This window comes from Metopolophium dirhodum, chromosome 8 (genome assembly GCF_019925205.1).
Source record: "Metopolophium dirhodum isolate CAU chromosome 8, ASM1992520v1, whole genome shotgun sequence".
Lineage (NCBI taxonomy): Eukaryota > Metazoa > Arthropoda > Insecta > Hemiptera > Aphididae > Metopolophium > Metopolophium dirhodum.
Genome location: NC_083567.1, coordinates 8842529 through 8854228, shown reverse-complemented (window position 1 = coordinate 8854228; position 11700 = coordinate 8842529). Strand labels below are relative to the sequence as shown.

The 11700-nt window shown below is 28.3% G+C and overlaps 1 pseudogene; it reads right to left on the bottom strand.

Annotated features, from left to right (window-relative positions):
* Nucleotides 1-10537: 10537 nt before the first annotated feature.
* Nucleotides 10538-11426, bottom strand: LOC132950204 (52 kDa repressor of the inhibitor of the protein kinase-like; annotated as a pseudogene).
* Between the last annotated feature and the right edge of the window lie 274 nt (nucleotides 11427-11700).

Sequence of the window (11700 nt, the reverse complement as noted above, 5' to 3'; positions counted from 1 at the left end):
TTCGCATCCATTACGTTAAAGAAAATGCTAAACCAAATCAACAGATTGATCGGTCCTGATTCGCAGGACGTGTAGGGGTGTAGAGGTGGTGCGTGGAGGTTATGATGGTATAATTTGATATAATGAGCCATGCTTTGGGCCCGAACAATGTAAGAAGTGAACAAGGAAACCCAACAGAATACCGCACTTATTTTTGAACTTGTTTACAGATCATCTAGTGTCACCAGATTGGTTTTGTCTACGCCGCCGTGAGTAATAGTATAAACATGTTATATAAAAATACAATTTTAGAAATCTTTTAAATATTAAAAGTTTACCAACATACCCTTAATATGACATGATTTTATTTTGGATTTACACAAAAGATGTAAATAAGTTACCATTAATGTAAATACCTACTATTAAAATGTATTTGTGTATAGAAACTAATATACATTATAGTAGAAAGTTTTAATTCCATAGGTAGCTATCCTAATTCATTATATTTTAACACAAAATACGTATAAAAAATTGTGACTTTAATTATTATGTTTTTGAATTTTTGTAAGGAAATTAGTAGAGGAACCTAGATTAATCTTTTCGAGCTTTTTGAATGATAACAACCTTCACTATTTAATATATTTTGTGTTAATTATATGTCCCAAAATGTGATGTCAGCAGAATAAATCTATATACATATTATATAGTACCTATTGTATAGAATATAATAACAGACTTGAGTAAAATACTTTTTAAAAGTATTTCAAGTACATACATAATATTTACGAATTAAACACAAAAAAAGTCATTCATTATCTATTTTATGAATAATCATTATTCATTACTCATTACAGCTAGTTATATTATTATTACAGTATTATGAGTAGTAGTACTTATTGTAATTACTAATTTATTATGTATGGTGTGATTATACTATGCATTTTAATAGTATATTTTTCATATTCATTTTTATGCTTAGGTACTTAGTAGTTAATACAACTATCAAAAATCATAACAGTTAATTCATAAATCAAATATTTATATTTATAAATTTCCAGATCACAAGAAGCATACTTATATGGGTATTATTTTAATACATTTATTTTAAACTACACTGTGTCAGCTACCTATACCTAATATTATATCATACATGAATTATATATTATAAACTATACAGTTTGAGGAATTTTATATACCTATTTTATTTATTTATTATGTGGCAAAATGTAGCACATTGAAATTATGGACATTTTTTTTTTTTTTAATAATTCTATAGGTAGCTGCTATGTGTTAATAAAAATATTTATGAACTACTTTGTATATGTTTTCTGAATTTATGTTTAATATTTATATTTTATAGTAGTAGCATGATTAATATTACATTTCTAAATATAACGTACCTAACTAAACATATCAAGATAAAATAATTATATATTTGTCATTAAAATGAACCACAGTACCAAATTTTCAAACTTATATTAATTTATAATTATTTATTATTTGATTACTTTTTTTATATAGGAATATGTTTGTTGAATGGTAAGACCACGCATTCGTTTATTGTTATCGTATTCAGAACATTTAAAACACCTAATGGTTTATGGCTAATACTTAACCATGTTCCTACACTGTTCGTAGAGAAAGTTATACAAGAAAATAGATAACAAGAGATAAGGCGTTATTTGTCTGCTAGAATATTGTAAACAAAATTACCTACAATAATGTGTTTATTTCAATATTTTTGAAACCTAGTTCACTCCCAACATTATAAGTACTAAGATGTTGCTATCAAGATTCGACTCAAATACTGCATGATGTGGGATATAATAAGCTCTGAATTCCGACGGACAGACAAGTGACCAAGGTGTATACATGCACTTTTTGTGATCTTGATGAAACACGAAACCTGCAGATTTGTACTTGCGTCCCAGGTTTTCATAACGACGCAGAGTCACCTGATGAGACGTGGAAAAAGTATCAACATCAACCTAGTTTTAAAAACGCAAGGGTAACACAAATTTCTCTGTCGCATTGCAACTGTGTTTGGCATGAACATTGACTTACATCAGCCTTCTTCGGTGAACTGCAGGTGTCTGTACTTCGACTTTCTAAAATCAGGCAACAACCTCTAAGGAAACTGTCAAAGAGACAAGGTTAAAGTTCCACCTATACCAAGTATAAGTAAATCCACGAGCGTAAATTTATCAAAATATAAATCTGCTAAGAACAAATTTGAAAACTTCAATTTGAGATTAATATTGGTAATGTAAATTTCTTGGAATGGCATGGAACCAGTTACACGATGTTAAATCCAAGTCCGGATTGGAAGAAAACACACATTGTTGTAAGATACAACGCATTGCTCAAAATCTAAAATTAAATTAAAAAACGAACCTTTTCAAACCATAAAAATTGTATTTGATTGCTCCAAAACTTATAGGTATTATATATAATACTAGCTGATCCCGTGGACATCGTTGCCCGGCAACCAATAATTATTATTATAATAGTTTCAAAACCCATGGTAACCATTTATAAACAAAATTTCCTTCGGAAATCTCAATATCCCTGTTTGAGCACTTCCCGGAGTTGTTTGCCATGGTAATATGGACACACGTATAGACAGATGACCTCTCGGGGTCGGTTGCCATGGTAATATGGACACACATAGACAGACAATCTCCCGGGGTTGGTTGCCATGGTAATATGGACATACAGACAGACTTACATTCATTTTTATATATATATAATAGGTTATAAGATATTATCTATGATCAAAACGTACTCATTCTAGTCTTACGACATAATACGTCCTATTTCTTATGTTAAATTATAATAGGCCCTAATCGTTATACCGTAAAACGACCTATTTTCATAGATTATTCCAAACCATAAATACTTATTTTTTTGTTACGCCAAAATATACTAATCAAATATTTTTATTTATAAATGTATAGGTCCTAAAGGTGAGTCCACACATTTGTATTGTACCTATACATGTCTTTTGACACTAATCAATTACTTGCGTTTATTTATTCACAGGTTTTTATGGTAAGCTTATTATGGTAATTGTATATACTATAGTATACCCAGTTTATAATAAGTGTAGACAAGGGTTCATCATTGAGCCCCTTCCTGTTTTTTTTTTTTTAATGGACGAAATTACAAAATATATAAGGGTAAAGTGTTATGTTGAATGGTTGTTGTAGATAATGTCATGTTAGTGGGAAAAGGCAAGGAAGAAGTGATTGAGAGATTTTAACAGTGGAGAACAGCGCTGTAAAGTAGTAAGAGTAAATCAGAGATGATTGCGTATGATTTTGACTATTTAATCAAGAAATTGTTGTGTACACTTAATAATTTATGGTTTTACTAGAAATTCAGGATGATCAATGACAAAAATTCAGAAAGTAGAAATTAAAAATCATAAAAATATGAGTTTGGGATGAAACCCTCCATGATAGAATGGGAATATGGCTATTTTTCTAGATAAGCGAACAAGAAAGTACCTCTACCCACCCATTATATCTCACATATAATTACACATATTTTTGTTGCTTAAATTTTCATTATTTTCCATGACTTGAGAAACGCCTTGAACAGATGCCACTACTTATCTTGTTAATTTGTTTGGTTTTTTTTATTTGATATTACCAACGATGAGTCAGCATCACACTTTCTTGCTGACTTCTTTAAAATAAATCAACATAGAACCACCGTAGTTTAAAATGTTAAACCCGTGTCTTGCCAAATATCTGGCGTTCACAACATTTTGTGTTTGTACCCATGTTTGTCAATCTTCTACTAAGGGTGACAACCACACGTAGGTATAACTATATACGTCAAGATACCCCGCTCGGTCGTGTAAAAGTTGGCTTCCTGAAGGAGAATCGAAGCCCAGTCTCCCACATGACAGACTACCGTGAAGACCAGGGTTCAATTACCCACTTGGAAGTTTTAATGTTCTTAATCCGCAATACGCAGATTTTCCAAAAAGTTTTTTTTTTTGGGGGGGAGGGGGGATTTGGTTAAAATTAATACATTTCTGAAAATATTCGTTAAATTTACAATTGTCTATTACTTTTAGCGTGTAAAGGTAAGATAACTGATTAACCAATGTTGATGTGTTGTATATTGTTAAATTAAATAATTTTTAAACTTATCAGTAGTGATAGGAAAGTTATTTTACGATTCAAATAGGTATATAATATAAGGTGCATAGTCTGTAAAAACACCCGTTGGGTCAAACATAATTATAGATAGGTTCATAAAAATGTATTGTGAAGTTGATTTACCACATTTTTTATTATATGCTGAATTCATTACCATCTAACAGTCTTAAAATATATCTTCTAAATATATAAAAATAAATTACTGTCCGTTAGTCTCGCTAAAACTTAAAAACGGCTCGACCGATTTGAATAATTTTTTACTTGTAATTTTCAAGGCAAGGTTTGTATAAAATAACATTTTTATAGAAACATAGACATTATTGATATTGAAACTATCAACTAATAAACATTTATTTTATGTAATGTGTACCTAACAACATTTAGTATTAATATTCTTAGTCAGTATGTTTTAGTAGATGTAGGCATGTAGCAAAATGTAAACTAGGTTAAGCAATAACATATAAATATAAGTAATAGGTGCTGACAACTGTGTCCTTCAGCGGTAATCGCTTGATGTGGTTACTGTGACACGGTTGGACAAAATAGTAATAGTAAGAGTTTTATGATTTAATTGTGTGTTTAATAGTGTACGCCGAAAGCGATCGGCGAACCTATACAACAAAGTGGGATTCGACCTCGAGATTATAAGAGTCTTGTGGTCTATAGACTGAGCTAGCCGGGCTATTGTAGTTGACCTTTTACAATTTCTAGGAAAAATTGATAATAAATTAAAACGAGAATAAAAATTCTTAATTAAATATGATTTTTTTATCTGGTATACAGTTTAAATAGTATCACAAGTTTGCAATATTTCGGAATTTTAGTAATGAGATGAAATAATAAAATATTCAAAGAAATACCCATTCAAATTGTATAAAATATAAATTGTAAACACAAATTATACCTACAACTTAAAAATATGCTGAATATTTGTAAGTTAAAAAAAGAACATTATATTGAATAAACTTTATTATAAAAGTTCTAACTTATACATTCTTATTTTTTAAATTATTAGGTATTCATCAACCAACATTATAATAGTGATTAATTGTGTTAATGTCAATATTAAAGTTGTGAAATATTATTTTTTTTAAACAGGTGATATACTGAACACAGTTGAAACGGGCAAGTTTATTATTGTTCACGTTACGATTACTATTTAGTACTTTTATTCAAATCAAAAACTTATATAACACAATAAAATAGTTATAACCAGTGACAGAATCAGACATTTAAATGATTTTGACATTGCAACTTAAACTTTTAATTTTTCCGCACATATTGTCGTCATATAACCATTTTAAAATTACGTACCTACATTAATTGTGTTAATGTCAATATTAAATTTGTAAAATATTATTTACTTAAACAGACAAAATATCTGGAACAGAATTTGGCAAGTATATTATTAATAACGTTACGAATATAACTTTTTGTTCAAATTTAAAATCTTATTTAACTGAATGAAATACTTATAACCATGGACGGCACAGACATATTTTTATAAGATCTTAACATCGTAACACGTGCGTTTAATTTTACCTCACATAGGTATTGTCATATATGCATTTTAAGTTTTAATGTTCTATTAGAGATTTCCTATTAATCTACTCTCTGTTAGTTTTTATTTATTTTAATTTACGTCTATCCATAAAATACAAATATACTAGTATGCAGTTCACAATATATCAAGAAAATTGTAATGGAACCTTGCATATTGGCATGAATTTTTTCATTGGTTTTTTCCTAAATTCTATCCTAAAAGTATATCTGTGGACGAGACCATGTCATACGACGCTACAGTTAAATATTTAACATTATCATAAAATATGTTCGATATTCGTAGATATTATGTTTTACCCAATTATTTTGACCTCCCAAAAGTAACAACTAGATCCAATTTATGATCACAAACCTATTAGAAGTTGATGATCAGAATATTTTGCCTATTAGAATAAAAAAACACACCCAAAATACAAAAAATAATATTGATAAAACAATCGTACCTCCTAAATGGCTAACCAGCGTATCTCCGTAGACTGTACGGCACAGAGTTTCTTCTCCACGATGACATAATTATGAAAAAAATTGTATATCTGAAATTATAGACGTTTTAGACGAAAAATACGGAAGTCATTAATACTATGGCTTGCTTCCATATAACTGAATAACTGAGCAACAATAATATGTTGCTGAATAAATAAAAATAAAAAATAAATAAATAACTGAACTAGAACTAAATGAATTACACAATTATTTGATGTGAATAATAAAGTATACATATAATTGAAAAAAATAAAATGTTTTTTTGTTTTCTGGTATACAATTTGGTGTTAAATGACCTGGGGATGAGTGTTTGTTGAATTTTCTTTCAAGGATTTTCTAAGTTCAATTCAATAGTAACGAGCTTTTCGAAGCTTATCAACTTTAGGATCGCTTAAGGTATAATACAGCTAGCTGCAGGAATACAACAGTTAATTCTATAGGTGTGGGTTCTAAAAAAAACAATTGTTTTTTATCAAATTGATTTTAATATTTTGAGGGAAATGGACATGGCTTTAGACTAAAGTAATGTTCTGAGGAAAATGGAGATTGGAGGAAAGCGGTATATTATTTTTGGAGAAAAATAGTCACGCCCTTTATACAAACTATAGTCATTAGCTGGATAATTAAATATTATTATTATAAATTAATGAAAAATATTCATCATAAAATAACATAAATATTATAAACTGCAATAAATTATTGAAATATAATAGGCATGTAACATGTATTTATTAGGGGAAAATCAATACAAAAATATGGTTACATCAGTGGATATAGGTAAGAACCTACGAAAGAACATTAATTTAGATTTAATGTAACTTTAATTGATTATTATAAGTCAATTAATATGTCTCCCTAATAAAACATCAATAAAATTCAGATTTTGTAAAAAATAAATAATTTTAAATTTAAAAAACACAACAACATGTGTCTTAAAATGTAAACTAACAATTTTTATAACAAAAAAATATCTTAAAGAACAACTCTCACGTCCTATAGAATTTTCGGATTTTGTTAGTTCTCTTTTTATTTAAAAGAAGAGAATATTTTGCAGGTCAGATCCGTATCCAGTACCCCCCGTAACCGTACCCCCCCCCCCCTGCGCAGCATTTATTAAATAGGTATCAGACAGTAGGTTAATGGAAAAGTATTATAATTATTAGGCGGCCTCAAATTTTAGCTCAAAAGACCATTATAGTCCATCAGTTTTTGACAAAATTAAAGTTAGGTTACGTTGTCCGATTTTGATTCTGGAAAAAAATTTATTCTTATATTATAATAGCCATAGCGAGGCCTCTTAAGGTAGCGACTAAAATATTATGAAATATAATTTTTAAATTTTATAGAATTGGGGAAAATTGGAAAACCAGCACGCCCCTAAAGAATAATTATAATTATAAGTTTGTGTTTTAAATGTTTCAATAAATGTCCCTAAGGCCTAAGGGAATGAAAAGTTTGTAAATCTTTCTTTCCCATTAACTATTGAGCTACAAGGCCAGTTTTTAATTTTCACCTGCCATAAAAAAAATATATTTTACAATCCTCTGAGTTTTATCGTGTTGCAAAGAAGACTTTAAAAATATATAATTACAATTTATTAATATAATAAACACTTACTTATTTCATTTTGAAGAATTTAAAACTGAAAAAAAAGGTAAAAACAAAGTAAAAATGTTTTCCTGGAATTATGCCATAATATAATATATACCTAGTTCTTCAATAATAACGAATTTTCTCATTTGTTGCAGAGATCATGAAAAAATGGCCATGTAATTTATTTATCTAGTTTAAATTTAAAAATAATTTAAATATAATTTAAAATAGGTATAAAGAAAACAGCTATTTATAATTTTATGAATCGTAATATTTGAATGTACACTCAGTGATATTTTTCTATCGTTCTATAGTTCTATTGGTTTTGATTCTGAGCAGAGAGATGAATGTCTCTACTCTCTTTCCTAAATTCAAAAAAATTAATGTTAGTTGGAAAAACAAATGTATTTCTTACGAGCGTTTTACATTAGACATTGGTTATTCACCCATAAATGAATAAATTCTCATACAATGATTTTCTTACTTTGTTGTTATTCAAAAACTATTAATCGTAGGTAGGTACTTGAAATGTTCATCAAATGATTATTTTATCATTTTCTATATAATACATAATATATGCTACATTTTTAAAAATATTTTGACTTGTTTTTAGACATTTGAAATTTGAAATTGTACAACGTTTTATCCTACTAAGTCAATAAAATTGTATTCGTTGGGTCAAAAAGCTTGAAAAATTCAAAAATGTATATAAGGTTCCTTATAAGTTATAAGTTTTTCTAATAACAGTCGATAAATATTACAGATCCATATAGGCACCACTTTTTTTATAAGTATTTTAAGTTCAAATGTTAAAAACATTAATCAAAATCTCAAAAATCTTCAAATTTATTATAGTTAAAAAATTATAAGATGTTCAGTTTTTATAGCTAGAGATTGAAAATTTAAAACAAGGATTCTCATAAATAGTCGTTACTGTAACGAAAAAATCTAAACAATATATAAACAGAGTTATTTTTACAGACATTTTAAGTGTCTCATCACATCAACATAAAACCATCACGTACAAAAGTATGACTCATGTCATCGCAATAAACCCTTACATTTTACAATACTGTATCCAAGGATTTGTTATTTCAATATTATTTAAAATGACCCGTCGGTAACACGGCACCGTCTCACATTCTCAAAGTTGAAGATTGATGCTCTTTTAATGCTACAAAATATAATAAAACCCTTTGCTTTTCTTTTCTCTGAATCTAAAGTCAAAATGCATTAAATTAAAAATGACCCCCATGGTTTTTACTCATATAATAATCACAAAATTATGTAAATGACGGTAGTGAACATCAGAAACAATAAATTCGATATCAAGTTTATAAATACTCACCTTGTATCCTCTATCTTATCATGTATATTGATAAATTATTGTTAATAAATAACAATAATAGTTTTAAAAAATGTAATTTGTGGTACTAGTATAGGATAAAACGGGGAAAGTTAATCAAATTGGTTTAAAAAATTCATTATGATATCCAGTTATGGTTCTCGAAAACTTTGAGAAATACATTAATGTTTAATGTTTATAGGTGTAAATATAATATCAATACAAATTATTATCTTATATATAACATATGACGTGCTTGTGCCTTGTATCACATTAGATTGTTTATTACATTTCAATTGAAATATGAAGGCCTTATACAATTAAGCGTGTGCAGTTCTCCAAAGTATACTACTTATGTAAAAACAATTAAACAAATATTACATTGTGAAATTTTAATATTATATTATTATTTCAAAAAGTTTATTTGAGATTCCTAACCAAGGGACCTAAAGATGACGAAATTTACAAACCCACATATATTATTTTGAAAACATAGAATACTGAATATTTGGAAAAAAATAAATTACCATTTACTATAGGTAGGTAAGTATAGTTAAGATTGTCCGTAAAAAAAAATCAAGATTATCTACCAACTAGCTGTGGCATTTGTCTATTGCACTCCCCACTTTCGATCATCATTGTACCAAAATATTAATATCAAAATATTCTAATTCGATCAATTCTTTGCTTTAGGTCTTAAAAAAAAATACCACAAGGAACAGATAGAGGTTTTCAAACTAATCAATGATTGTTCGTATACTCGTACGTAAGAAGAATTTCTCATTAATAATAATAGTATTTATGGATTCTGTTAAGGGGGATTAAAGGCGGTGATTTAATGAGGGGTCGCGTATAGGCGAATTGCCTTAATTTGACATCGAATTGATGTCTTATACTCGTTACGCAGTGTGGTTGTGTGCGAAGTAAATGATCATTAGTGTGCGTAGATACATTCGGAATCCGTCGTGTGTCACTCTCGCACGCACACGCACATGTCAACATATCAAGAACAACGAAATATATTTTTCTATGCATTACCTATAAAAACTACCAAAAGCGGTAGTGAATGTTTAAAAGTTTGATTGTAATTTCGAAAGAAGGGTTGAATTCGTAAGCTCCTAGACTATGCTTTGTAGGAACCAGTGCCGTAGCCAGGATGTTTTTTCGGGGGGGGCTATAATATTTTCTAGGGCTAGGGTACTACAGGATTTTTAAAAAAATTATATTTTAATACCTATAATTTTTTTTCATTTATTTTCAATTTACTCATATAGATGAGAATTATAGGTATAAATAAAGTCAATTAAATAATTGTAATCATAACTAAAAGTTCAGACTTTACCAACTTTGATAATAATAATAATAAAAAAATAACCAAATAAATAAATAATTAAACAACTGTTTATAATTTAAAATCCAATCTTCTTTCTTTTTTTGAAGGAAACATATTAATAATTACTTCAGAATCAATATGGAGATCTCTGTGAATGTTCATCAGCGCTAAACCATTTAGTCTTGTCTCACCTGTAGAGTTCCTTAAATAAGGCTTTATTCTTTTTAAAGTAGAAAAACTTCTTTCGACTGATGCAGTTGATACTGGTATTATAGATAACATTTTTAAAAAAACATTTATGTTTGGAAACATTTCTTCTGGACACTTTGGTAATGTACCCAAGGGATTTTTTGGAATACAATTTTTTTCACCTGACCATTTTTGTTTCCAAAATTCAAATTCATTTTCAAGTAATTTGTAATTTTCTATAACCAAATCTTCTTCATAAAATAAAATTGCTGGTTTTAAGTCGTTGAATGAAGAATTTCCAATTTTATTGGGTAGTATACATGATAATGAAATAATAATATTAGGATTTGTTTGGAATCGTTCATTAAATGATGCAAGTATATCATCTAAATATACATAAAAAATTGATTGCCTATAATAAGAAGCGTAATAATTATTGTGTACTTGATAATTTTCTCGGTGCTTTTGAGTACCTACAACTCTTGGTATAACTGGAATTACTCCAACGGATTTACCAATTTCACAAGCTTGATGGTAAATCTCAGTAAATGTTTCTTCGTTTCTTATATCTTCAAGTTTTTGAGTTGTTTCTTTTACAGACTCTATAGCAGTAATTAGATCTAAATTTTCCGTTTGCAAAAATGTTGAGATAAAATAAGTCAAACCAAGGACTTTTTCCATTATACAATATACATATTATAATTATAAATGAAAAATCACATAAAGATTTATGTAAAGATGCAACAACTTTGTTATTATCTTCTGACATAATTTCTTCTAATGCACATACTATTTCATAAAAACCCTCAACAAAAATCAAGATGGACTCATGGCGTTCCACCCACCTTGTTTCACAAAATTTTTTCAGGCCAGAGAAAGCTTTTGGTTCTAGTTTTTGCCGTAAAATATAAGATCTTTTAGCAGATACACGAAAAAATGCACTTATTTCTTGCACTATTCCGAGAGTATTTCTGACTTGTTGCACTTTTGATGCATCATTAAGGCATAAGTTTAAGCAATGGGCAAAACAATGTGTGTATATA